The sequence below is a fragment of the Schistocerca cancellata genome, chromosome 2 (genome assembly GCF_023864275.1).
Source record: "Schistocerca cancellata isolate TAMUIC-IGC-003103 chromosome 2, iqSchCanc2.1, whole genome shotgun sequence".
Lineage (NCBI taxonomy): Eukaryota > Metazoa > Arthropoda > Insecta > Orthoptera > Acrididae > Schistocerca > Schistocerca cancellata.
The window spans coordinates 1,055,582,807-1,055,596,081 of record NC_064627.1 but is presented as its reverse complement, the minus strand read 5'-3'; the positions used below and the strand labels follow the sequence as shown (position 1 = coordinate 1,055,596,081).

At 45.3% G+C, this 13,275-nt stretch overlaps 1 protein-coding gene and 1 non-coding gene across 4 annotated transcripts in view; one reads left to right on the top strand and one right to left on the bottom strand.

The window, feature by feature from the left end:
- Window positions 1-13,275, bottom strand: part of LOC126163047 (protein tweety) — a 1,031,842-nt gene that overhangs the window by 664,368 nt on the left and 354,199 nt on the right. The gene's annotated exons all lie outside the window — the stretch shown is intronic.
- Window positions 8,679-8,762, top strand: Trnap-ugg (transfer RNA proline (anticodon UGG)). The gene has a single exon. It is a non-coding gene; the product is annotated as a tRNA-Pro (tRNA).

Below are 13,275 nucleotides of genomic sequence, written 5' to 3'. Positions count from 1 at the left end.
ATGGGGGACAGATCCGGAGATCTTACTGGCCAGGGTAGTTGACTTACACCTTCTAGAGCACGTTGGGTGGCACGGGATACATGCGGATGTGCATTGTCCTGTTGGAACAGCAAGTTCCCTTGCCGGTCTAGGAATGGTAGAACGATGGGTTCGATGACGGTTTGGATGTACCGTGCACTATTCAGTGTCCCCTCGACGATCACCAGTGGTGTACGGCCAGTGTAGGAGATCGCTCCCCACACCATGATGCCGGGTGTTGGCCCTGTGTGCCTCGGTCGTATGCAGTCCTGATTGTGGCGCTCACCTGCACGGCGCCAAACACGCATACGACCATCATTGGCACCAAGGCAGAAGCGACTCTCATCGCTGAAGACGACACGTCTCCATTCGTCCCTCCATTCACGCCTGTCGCGACACCACTGGAGGCGGGCTGCACGATGTTGGGGCGTGAGCGGAAGACGGCCTAACGGTGTGCGGGACCGTAGCCCAGCTTCATGGAGACGGTTGCGAATGGTCCTCGCCGATACCCCAGGAGCAACAGTGTCCCTAATTTGCTGGGAAGTGGCGGTGCGGTCCCCTACGGCACTGCGTAGGATCCTACGGTCTTGGCGTGCATCCGTGCGTCGCTGCGGTCCGGTCCCAGGTCGACGGGCACGTGCACCTTCCGCCGACCACTGGCGACAACATCGATGTACTGTGGAGACCTCACGCCCCACGTGTTGAGCAATTCGGCGGTACGTCCACCCGGCCTCCCGCATGCCCACTATACGCCCTCGCTCAAAGTCCGTCAACTGCACATACGGTTCACGTCCACGCTGTCGCGGCATGCTACCAGTGTTAAAGACTGCGATGGAGCTCCGTATGCCACGGCAAACTGGCTGACACTTACGGCGGCGATGCACAAATGCTGCGCAGCTAGCGCCATTCGACGGCCAACACCGCGGTTCCTGGTGTGTCCGCTGTGCCGTGCGTGTGATCATTCCTTGTACAGCCCTCTCGCAGTGTCCGGAGCAAGTATGGTGGGTCTGACACACCGGTGTCAATGTGATCTTTTTTCCATTTCCAGGAGTGTAGTTTAAGGAAAGGCAAACCTACGTTTACAGCATCTGTAGACTTGGAGAAAGCTTTTGACAATGCTGGCTGGAGTACACTCTTTCAAATTCTGAAGGTGGCAGGGCTAAAATACAGGGAGCGAAAGGCTTTTTACAATTTGTAAAGAAACCAGATGGCAGATATAAGAGTGGAGGGGCACGAAGGGGAAGTAGTGGTTGAGAGGAGTGAGACAGGGCTGTCGCCTATCACTGATGTCATTAAATCTGTATCTTGAGCAAGCAGTAAATGAAACAAAAAAACAAATGGGGTTGGAATTAAATCAGGAAGAAGAAATAAAAACCTTTAAGTTCGTCGATGACATTTCAGTTCTGTCATAGACAGCAAAGGACTTGGAAGAACGGCCTGCCGGAGTGGCTGTGCGGTTCTACGCGCTACCGCAGGTTCAAAACCTGCCTCGGGCATGGATGTGTGTGATGTCCTTAGGTTAGTTAGGTTTAATTAGTTCTAAGTTCTAGGGGACTGATGACCTCAGAAGTTAAGTCGCATAGTGCTCAGAGCCATTTGAGCCATTTGGAAAAACAGACAGTTTCTTGAAAGGAGGATAGAAGAAGAACAACAACAAGGACAACACGAGGATAGTGGAATGCAGTCGAACTAAATCAGGTGATGCCAAGGAAATTAGATTAGGAAATGAGAGATGAGTTTTGCTATTTCGGCATCAAAATGGTCGAAGCAGAGAGGACATAAAATGTAGACTGGCTATGGCAAGGTTAGCGTTTCAGAAGAATAGAAATTTGTTAACATCTAGTACAGATTTAAGCGTCAGGAAGTCTTTTCTAAAATATTTCTATAAAGTATAGCTGTGTATGGAAGTGAAACATGGATGATAAACAGTGGAGGCAAGAAGAGGATACAAGCTTTTGAAATGTGGTGCTACAGAAGAATGCTGAAGATTAGATGGGTAGATCATATAACTAATGAGGAGGTATTGAATAGAACTGGGGAGAAGAGGAATTTGTGGCACAACTTGACCAGAAGAAGGGATCGGTTGGTAGGACATGTTCTGAAGCCACAAGGGATCACCAATTTAGTACTAGAGGGCAGCGTGGAGGGTAAAAACCGTAGGGGGAGACCAAGAGATGAATACACTAAACAGATTCGGAAGGATGTAGGTTGCGGCAGTTACTCGGAGATGAAAAGGTTTGCGCAGAATAGAGCAGCATTGAGAGCTGCATCAAACCAATCTCTGGATTGAAGACGACAACAACATAATCCGTGTTAACAAATCTCTTTCTTTCAGAAAAGTTTTTCGTGTCCTCGCTAGAATAAATTTTATACCCTCTCTACTTCACACATCATTAGTTCTCTTCCTGTCCACATAGCAAAACTCATTACTAGTTTTAGTGTCTCCTTTCCTAATCTAATTGCGTCGGCATCGCCTGATTTAATTTGAGTACGTTGTGTTATCCATGTTTTTCTTTCGTTGGTGTTCACCTTATAACCTCTTTCGAGACACTGTTCATTCTATTAAGCTCGTCTCCCAAGGCCTTTCCCGTCTCTGACAGAATTATTATATCAGCAGCGAGGCCTATTTTTTACCTTCAACTTTTGTAATACTGTCTTCCTCAGCTGCGTGTAATATTAGAGTATAATGATAATTTTTACTTTTTGGACAGTCTGACTACAACTGAATGAAGCACAATTTTCGTGCCATACGCGTTTCGCCTTTACTCTTTGCAAGTCATCCTTAGTGGCATGGAATATGACATATTTTTACTATTTAGTTTACATTTTGGCCAAAGTACCTATAGGTTATAAACATCTCTGGTGGTTGGTTTTCGTTATTATGTAGTAATATTTTGAATTGTACTTACAGGTTGCGTGGACGATTTCCTACATATTACGCTTCTGTTCCATTTTTGGTGCCGTTCCTCTTCTTATAAACTCCACTTGCGGTTGCTTTCACAGCACTAGGAACTGAACACTTGTTTTGATGCAGTGTGTGGTTTGTGTTGCCGACTGTCGGATGTTATTGCCACTGATCGAAAAGTATTGCCACACACACACACACACACACACACACACACAGAAAGAGACACACACAAACACACACAAAGCCGACAAAAAATTATATCACACCAAAAAACACACACAAAATGCATACACAAACAGATCACAGATAGTTCAAAAATTACACTCCAAAGTTGGCAATAACATTCGATCTTTGGCAATAACATCCGACAGTCGGCACCACAAACTAAAACATTGCCTCCAAACTAGTGTTCAGTTCCTAGTGCTGTGAAATGTGGGGAAAAACCGCAAGTAGCATTTATAAGAAGAGGAACGGCACCAAAAATGGGACAGAAGCGTAATGTGTAGAAAATCGTCCACGCAACCTGTAAGTACAGTTCAAAATATTACTACATAATAACGAAAACCAACCACCAGAGATGTTTATAACCTATAGGTACTTTGCCCAAAATGTAAACTAAATAGTAAAAATATGTACATACTCCAGGCCACTAAAGATGTCTTGCAAAGAATAAAGGCGAAACGCGAATGGCACGAAAATTATGATTCATTCAGTTGTAGTCAGACGGTCCAAAAAGTAAAAATTATCAATATACCGTAAAGGCTTATTTTCAGTTTTTCGCCCTGAACTTTAAATACCTTTTTTAATTTTTTTCTTCTTTTCCTTTACTGCTTGCGCAATGAACATGAATAACATGGTCGTCTCAGTCACTACTCTCCCTTCACGTCCTTCGTCTCTTATAACCGTAGCCTTGTTTCCGTATAAATTGTAAATAGCTTTTCGCTCCCCGTATTTTATCCCTGCAAACTTCAGAATTTCGAAGAGAAATTAACAGAGCTTTGTTCATCTGTAGCCGGCCGATGTGGCCGTGCGGTTCTAGGCGCTTCAGTCTGGAACCGCGTGACCGCTACGGTCGCAGGTTCGAATCCTGCCTCGGGCATGGATGTGTGTGATGTCCTTAGGTTAGTTAGGTTTAAGTAGTTCTAAGTTCTAGGGGACTGATGACCATAGATGTTAAGTCCCATAGTGCTCACAGTCATTTGAACAATTTTTTTTCGTCTGTATCCACGCTCTCAAACAAAAAAAATAACGATGCACCAAGAATGAATTATGCAAACTGATCACAAACTGATACTCATAGAGGTATCGAAGGTAAATGCAAAATTGTGAGCTTTGGCAGCCGATGGATGGATGTGTGACGCTGCAATGCAATTTCAACTCGCGCCTGACAAGGACATTAAAGAGGGGGCATGACGATACAAGGGCGTAAAGTCTCTGCGAATTTCATTCCGGTACGCAGTTGGACAGTAATTATACCTCGCAGTCAGACGCTTGAACAATATACGCAGATGTCAGCATTTGAGAGAGGACGTGTGGTTGCGCTCAAAGATGGCAGTTGGAGATCGGCGAATCGCTCCACATCTGAATAGAAGCGATGCCATTATTCGGCGACGTTGGTATTAATTGGTGAACCGTGGTAGAACACAGAGTCAAGAAGGAAGCGGTCGACCTGGAGAGACGAAAGGAGGTGAAAACCTCGCAATCGCCAGACAAGCACTCTGAACCCAGGATTTATCATAATCACTGATCCTACATGGAACTGTGCTTCAGTGGCCATAAGGACCATTAATAGGCGGCTCACAGGATGGGGGCTGAGCTCACGGCGACCCTCGCGCCAATTACCTGTGACCTCTGTACACCAACAAGTTCTTTTCCAGGGGTGTCGGGCAGATTCGGCCTGTAATCTCAGTAACTGGAGTAGAATTGTCTTCAGTGATGAGGGCCGCTTCGAACTGAGCCCCGATGACCAGCGATGACGGGTCTGGAGACGCCCCAGACAGTGGTGGGATACCAACTTGACTGTTACCCACGATACAGCCCAACAACCACGAGTGATGGTCTGGAGTGCCATTTCTTTTCCAAGCAGGACCCCTTTCGTTGTCATCCTCGGCCCGCTTGCAGCACAGCGGTACGTCAAAGATATTCTTCACCCCATCTTGTTGTCCTTCATGGCAATATTTCAGCAAGATAATGCCCGCCCACATACGGCGAGAACTTCTACTGCTTGTCCTCGAGCTTGTCAAACCCTGCGTTGTCCAGCAAGGTCGGCGAAACTTTCCCCAATTGAGAATGTTTGGACCATTATGGTCAAATCTGGATTTTGACGGCCTAACACGCCAATCGGACAGAATTTGGCTCCATGTCCCTCAGGAGGGCGTCCAACAACTTTAGCAATCAATGCCAAGCCGAATAACTTCTTGCACAAGGGCCCGACGGAGACCAACACGTTATTGACTTGTTCAATTTATGGTCTCTCTCTTGAATAAATCAAAGTTCTGTGAAATTGTAATCATTTGTTTGTCTGTACATCACAACCACCGATTTTCGTCCCATTCGGAAAATTCCTTCGTTGTGCGTCTTTTTGTCTAAGAGTTGTAACGGAACATATTAAAGGCTTTACTGTACCGAAGTATGCGATACCCTCCAAATTCAACCAGTTTAATGAGTATTTATGATTATAGAAAAGTTATTGTGTATGTTAACAATGATTGCGTAACATGTCTCCATAAACAGTCAACCCATTAAATTATACTGAATAACTAACCCACACAAAAGTTAATATCACTTGATCACTGATACAGCAAATGTCATCATGTAAAAACACTGAGTTCATCTTAAATAATTAATATGAAGTACGAAAAATAGTGTACAACTTAGGTATTTTGGATCTCCTTAAATAAAAATCACCCAGTGAAACCTATTTGTTCACTAGGAGCGGTTTCACTTAGTATTCACGAAATCAATCCTGTTTTAGACGAAAATCAATGTATTTCTTAATAATTCATGTTAATTACTTATTTATGCAAATTAGAGAAGTCAATTGACAAACTTCTAGAAAACGGACTTTTTGTAACAAAGAATTATTCTGTCAAGTCAACAAATCTGTCTGTCATTTTAATAACATGTTAAATTATGTCACTCGATGCAAATTAACAACTTTTCTGCACAAATTATGATAACAGATGTACATGTGACTCGTAAACTATATCTCTTTTTAGTAGTTCTTTGACAAGGTTATAAATACGAGCAGCAAGAAGGGTCGAGAAGCAGTCGGAATGTCACTTTGGTACAGTGTGTTTGTGTGTTATTGTTTGAGGTGGATAAATAATGCAAAGAACATGTAAAGGAAGTTGTGTTGTGTCATAGTCTTTGGTGGACAGTGGAATTAAGATGGCCACCAGAGAAATAAATATTTGAAGTTTACATAGTTGTTGGTCTCGTTCATCCTTTATCATCAAAAGCACATAAAACAAAACACGGGACCTCATGTTTTTAACCCTAGACAACCAGATTTAGAGCCAGCATCAACATCGAGACACAGCAGCGATCCAGCAAGCAGCAGTGATTACTACAATGCATTGTAATGGCGCCAACCTAACATCAAGTGCTAACAAGCTCCGTAAATGGGAGTGAAATAGTGCGATTATAGCAATTAGCAATATCTACGAGCAGGCGACCATTACAGAGTGAATATTCCAGATATCAATGTAAAGTGTATGACATTGATTGAACGCTACATACCTTTTTCTCCTTTAACTTTTCGAATGGATGGTAGATAGAATAACTGCTTGTATATGTGTAGCTGTCTGCGACTAGAAATTTTTATCTTCACGTTAATAGCGGTAGCAACTGGTAGGTGACTGAAGAATATTGGTACTTTCAGCCATGAAATCTGCCTCTCCATTTGTCTTCGTCCGATGTTAGGCGCCATTTTTCATATGTTATGTTAAATTCTCCCACTTATTCGTAAAGGAAAGGAAGGCAGAAAGATTAGGGTTTAACGCCTGGACATCACAGACGGGGACAAGCTTCGGTTTAAGGAAGAATAGGGAAGGTAACAGGCCGTGTCCTACCAACCAAGTATTTGCTTTAAAGGAGCTAGCGAATCCAGAAAAAAGTTACATCTGGATGGCCAAGTGAGGATCTGAACCGCCGTCCTCCCGAGAACGCCATCACTGTGGCGACCTCTGCGTCACCTTGGTCGATATCTTCCTTGCCACGCCATTCAACTTCCATCAATCCAGTATATTCTTAATGCAGCGCTTCTCATAACTAAGAGCACATCCTCAGTGTCCTACGATCAATCGAAGCTTTCACTTCCTTTCAAGCACAAATGAGCGTATGTGGTCACTGGACTTAACATTCCTTCGTATTGTTGTTCCATGAAATCTGTGTGCCATGACTGACTTCAGTCGTGACTTACCTAACAGTCAAAGGTTGCTGAAAATTCCGTTGGATGCCCCTTTTCGCTGCCTAAGACAGGTTGTCCGCCCCCGGTAGCTGAGTGGAAAAAAAAAAAAAGTGGTCAGCGTGACAGAATGTCAATCCTAAGGGCCCGGGTTCGATTCCCGGCTGGGTGGGAGATTTTCTCCGCTCACGGACTGGGTGTTGGGTTGTCCTAATCATCATCATTTCATCCCCATCGACGCCCAAGCTCTAGTCACGCGACATTTACGTTTATTTAGACAAGTTTACTGCTGGACAAATAAATTGCAATCCGAAAGACAAGTAACTGCGAAAAAATGATACTGGAAGTGATAACAGTGATGAACTAAACGATCAAGGACTTAGGCTAGTGACACTACAGAGAGCAATCTAGGAGGAGCTGTGGAAATCGCCACAGATTTGTTGAGCTGGCGCGAGTCTCAGAGCAACACTAAATGAGCTCAACTGGCGGACCTTAAGGAAACACACCGCGCATCGCGGAAAAATTCCGAAATCTCAAGTTCCAAGAAGAGCTGAGAGACACGTTATACTTCCTTCAACAAGTGTCTGGCGGTGAACTTGCAGAAATTTAGGCTTACGTTTTACGAAGAGCCACTGAACCCAGTTCTTTGCACGCACTCGATGGAAGGTCCAACATACCCACGGGCTCGTTACTGAAGTAGCGAGCCAGTGGGTGTGTTGGACCTTCCATCGAGCTACAGACCCCCTTGAAGATGTCCTCCGCAGACGGGGACGAAATGTTGGGAATTGACACAGAATTCATCAACCGACCACGGCATAACAGCCCGGATAATTATAATGGACATGACATTTCCGGCCGTGAAAGTCTACATTTTAGTATAAGGGACAGGCCAGCAGTGGGTAGCTTTGGGACCGCAGATGAAAGCCCGCTTCCGTATTCAGCACGCGCCGGTAGCGTATTCGCGCGGCTGACGCAGAGGTGACGCGGCTCGCCGCCAGGTGACCGACGCAGACCGCCTCGCCCTTTCACGACGCCCGGCGTGCCTGTAGAACGGCAGGGAGTGGCTGTGACTCTCTGCCCGAGTCAGCGCCTCCTTTACCGCGACGAGTCATCGCCTCCAGGTGTCCAGAGCTGCGCGCCGGCGGGCTGCAGCGCTCCGTACAGGACACTGGGCGAGATACAGTACCTGACCAAAAAATGTGTAAGCACCCTCCAGGAGGAGAGAAGGAAACTAAATTTCGCTGCTTCAGAAGGTATGTGATGTTGGTTGGTTGGGTTGAGTTGTTTGGGGGATGAGACCAAACAGCGAGGTCATCGGTCTCATCGGATTAGGGAAGGAGACCGGCCCGGGTGGCCGAGCGGTTCTAGGCGCTACAGTCTGGAACCGAGCGACCGCTACGGTCGCAGGTTCGAATCCTGCCTCGGGCATGGATGTATGTGATGTCCTTAGGTTAGTTAGGTTTAGGCAGTTCTAAGTCTAGGGGACATGACCTCAGATGTTAAGTCCCATAGTGCTCAGAGCCATTTTAACCATTTTTAGGCCGCGAAACCGGCTGTGTTTTAATAAACAACAATTTACTAACTGTTAGCAGAATTCTTCCCAACATTATCCGCGGTTGTCCAGAATATAAAATAGTTTGTGGCTGCTGCTAGACTCCGACGTATGTTCTGGGGTAACACAGAATGTTGCACGGAATCCATTACTTCTTCTCAGATGCTAGGCGCAAATGTGAAGGGGTTACGATGTACTTGGTGCACAACAACGAAAATCCTCTTTTATGATAGGCGTGGTCGATTGTAACCTCACGTTCCCACGCAGTCCAACATTTGATCACTGTCACATCCGAGTGTCCCGCAAATCCGGTTATTGGGCAATTTGACCAACTGCCCAAACAGACACCCTGTAACTCTCATCAGTTGCTGATAACGCTGTCTCACACGAGTACGCCGCATCTCCGTGTCTTTCACTCTAGATCTGACGGTGTTAGCGCCACCCGTAAATAGCCTAGCAAGCCTGCTAACTGCACTACTGTCAGACGGAATTGCAGCTCCAATCACCAACATAACCGCCGATTGTGTGCAAGTGTACGAAGTTACATTGGCATCCGCAGTTGTTTCTTCCAAGAAATGACTACATCTGGGGCTCAATTCAGGATATCCCATTCCACAGAACTCAACAAGTCGTTCTTAACGGGACGAAATCGCCAGTTGTTACAGTTACTTTGGGAATAACTCACATAGGGGAGGCCGTTACTCTTTACAGTATACAGATGAAAAACAAACATTCCATGGTTGATTGGTTTGGGGAAGGAGACCAGACAGCGAGGTCATCGGTCTCATCGGATTAGGAAAGAACGGGGAAGGAAGTCGGCCGTGCCCTTTGAAAGGAACCATCCCGGCATTTGCCCGGACCGATTTAGGGAAATCACGGAAAACCTAAATCAGGATGGCCGGACGCGGGATTGAACCATCGTCCTCCCGAATGCGAGTCCAGTGTCTAACCACTGCGCCACCTCGCTCGGTAAACATTCCATATAAATTTGAGAAGTTATTAGAGGCGAAACACATTTGTATTGTAAGTCACAGGTGCACCGTTTCCTCCCTAGTGGTACATGGAGGGTTTTCACGCTCGGTTTCCCCGAGGCCAATGTTCGTTCACAATTTAACAGAAATGACACCTATCAATGAGAAATCGAAAACTCGTGTGTTCCACCATCAACAAAGATTTGTTGGTGGCCTGGTATTGTTCACGACCATCTGATTGGGACATATCTTCTGCCTAAGACGGTCAATGGAGGAAATTACCGTATCTCTCTCTGTGAAGTATCGGAGTTCCAGCATCGCAGGGCGCCACTTCATTTTGCCGCTGACGTCAGGAGGGCTAGGCCAGTACCGCGGCCACCCCGCCCTCTCACCCCTAAGGATTTCTTTTTTGTGGAGAGAGATGAAGCGCTTGGTATAGGAGACACCAATACACACTCCAGTAACACTGGCTGTTAGTTTAGCTGAAGCTGCAGCCATTACGCCTGAAACACGTGCTTGTTTCGAGCGCGTTAGATAATCATTAGAACGCAGACGCCAGACGAGCATTAATGTAACGGGACAACACATTCAGCAACATCGTAGAGCAATATTCATTCTGCAGCACTCTGAACATCGTCTCTGTACATCATTAACGTCAAAATCTCTGTAGTTTCCTAGTAGCGAAACGGTGAAATTTCTTTCACATAAAAAAAATGTTTCATCTCCTCCATACATTCTAAAATTTTGTATTCTTAGTTTTCTTTTACATTCTTTAACTGCCAGAAGACTTGAGAAACGCAGGAATACTTGTTCAGGATTGACGACTGGTGCAAGGACCGGCTGTCGAGCCCCAACATAACAAATTTACATGTATGTACATCCACACGACTAAATTGCAGTTCACACTTAAGTGCCTGTTACAGGGTTCATAGAACCACATGCAGATTTCGTGGCGTAGTGACTGCTTCATTAAATTTTGAGCGAGCAGAAGGAAAGGAATTTATGACGTTCTACACTCGAAATATTCCTCTACAATAGCACTCCCCGCCAGCGCTTGGGAAAAATGGAAAGTTACATCTTTCGGTACGATCTTCGATTTCTTCTCTTGTATTATGACGATTATTTTTTCCTGCATTGGGAAGAGCAAGTTGGTGGACTGAAATTATGTGAAAAGATCTCGCCGCAATGAAAAACGTTTTCGTTCTAAAGATTGCCACTCCAACTTGCTTATTACATCCCTGACACTCTCTCCCTTATTTCGCGATAATACAAAAGGGCTGCCCTTCTTTGGACTTTTTCGAATTCCTCCGCCAATCCTGCCTGGTAAGAATGCCATACCGCAGACCAAAAGGGGACATACAAGCGCAGTGTGGACAGTCTCTTTAGTAGGTCTATTGCATCTTCTATGTGTTCTGCCAATAAATCGCAGTCTTCGGTTAGCTTTCCCCACAACATTATCTACGTTAAGTTTAAGTTATTCGTAATTGTGATTCCTAACTGTTTAGCTGAATTCACAGCCTTTAGATTTGTGTGATTTATCGTGTAACCGAAATTTAGCACACTCCTCTTAGTATTCATGTGGATAACGTCACACTTTTCGTTATTTAGAGACAGTTGCCACTTTTCGCACCATGCTGATGTCTTGTCTACATCATTTTGCAGTTGGTTTTGATCACCTGATGACTTTACAGGACGGTAAATAAAAGCATCATCTGCATACAACCTTCGAGGAACGCTCATATTATCTCCTAAATCGTATATACAGGGTGTCTCAAATCTCTAAGGTAAAACTTCAGGGATGGATTCCTCATAGAGTAAGAAGAAAAAAACTCCAGTAAACATGGGTTCTAAAATGCATACCTTAAGAGCCAAGAGCACTTCCTCATCTTCAATACTGTGAAGAAAATCTCTCATTATAAGCTCTTTCCTTTCCCTATTTTCCCTTTCCATATTTTGGGAGGAGGTAGTATGGCCCAAACAAGAAAAGTAACGTCCAGTAAATATGGGCTGTACAAGGCATAGCTTAAGAGCCATGAGCACTTTTTGTCCTTGGGTACTGTGAAACACATCTCTTCTATTTGACAAATGCTCATCGCTCTTAAGGAATGCACTTTACAACTGAGAACATTTCTTCTTGATTTCGTCCATGCTAGCCCCTTCCAAAATATGGAAAGCGAAGGGTTTGCAGTAGATGAAATTTGTTTCACAGTAGCGAAATTGAAGAGTGCTCATAGCTCTTAAGGAACGCGTTTTAGAGCCCATGTTTATTAGACTCTTTTTCTTGTCGTTATATATATGGAATCAATTCCTGAAGTTCTACCGTTGAATTTTGAAGTACCCTGTGTAGATTAGATGGGACAGCCTATAACACTTCGTTTGGGAAAGCCTATAACATTTCGTTGAGGGACGCCAGATATCACTTCCGTTTTACTCAGTACGATGAATTATTGCGCATAGCCAGGCGGAAAGTAGATAAATATTCGCTTACCAGTATTGACAATACTCACTAGAAACAGTAACAACCGTAAACTATCAGAGAGTATCCGCCATAAACAAGATTTTTTTTTTTTGTCGGAGGTTGAAAAAGCTTTCCCGGTGCCTCACGGTCTTACTGACTTGGTGGATCGTAAAACTGTTCCATTCGACGTTGATGTCACTCCAGAGACATCAATGGAGTGCACGTTGAGGGTGTGGCGGTGGGACTTGGAGTCCCAGACCATCCTCCGACGGTGGAAGTTCAGGTCGCAGGTAGATATTAACTATCTATGAACTACAGTACGGATCAACAGTGGTGGTTGACGACGGTCGATACCCATCGAGTGGTCACGTCAACACCAACGCTTCATTAGTGGACTAACAGTGCTATCGTTTGCCATGGTCAGAATCGGGATTCCTCAAGGATGGGGAGAGGAAGAGGATGTCGGTACCAGTTCCAGAGAGACGTTGTGCCAATGTTTTGTAAGCCAGCGACCGTGTCGCGTAGGGCTTCTACTTTGGCATAGAGACGCCTTACATTCTCTCGCATGAGAATCTTGAGAGTGGCCATGTCGGTTTCCTCGTGGAGTGTGGCTGTCCTCGTGGGGGGGGGGGGGGGGGGGGGGACGGGAGGGGGGGCTGGAGGCATGCTGGCTCCACCGAGGCGCCTTGTTCTGCGGGCCCTGCATCCAGAGGCGCTAATCGTGGCCCTTGCAGGGGGGCCATGATTGGGGGGTGGGGGGCAACCATCCGGTGCAACCGGAGCTTAGTGTCGAGGTTCACTTCCGTGCTGGTGTACATACATGAGGATTTCATTGCAATAATGTCAAGGAAATGTAATTCACTTATGAGAGAGGTGACTGACAAAACACTCATTGGAGCGATTATCGAGTATTGCTCATTAATCTGGGACTCTTTATGAGGGAGGATCAATACAAAATGT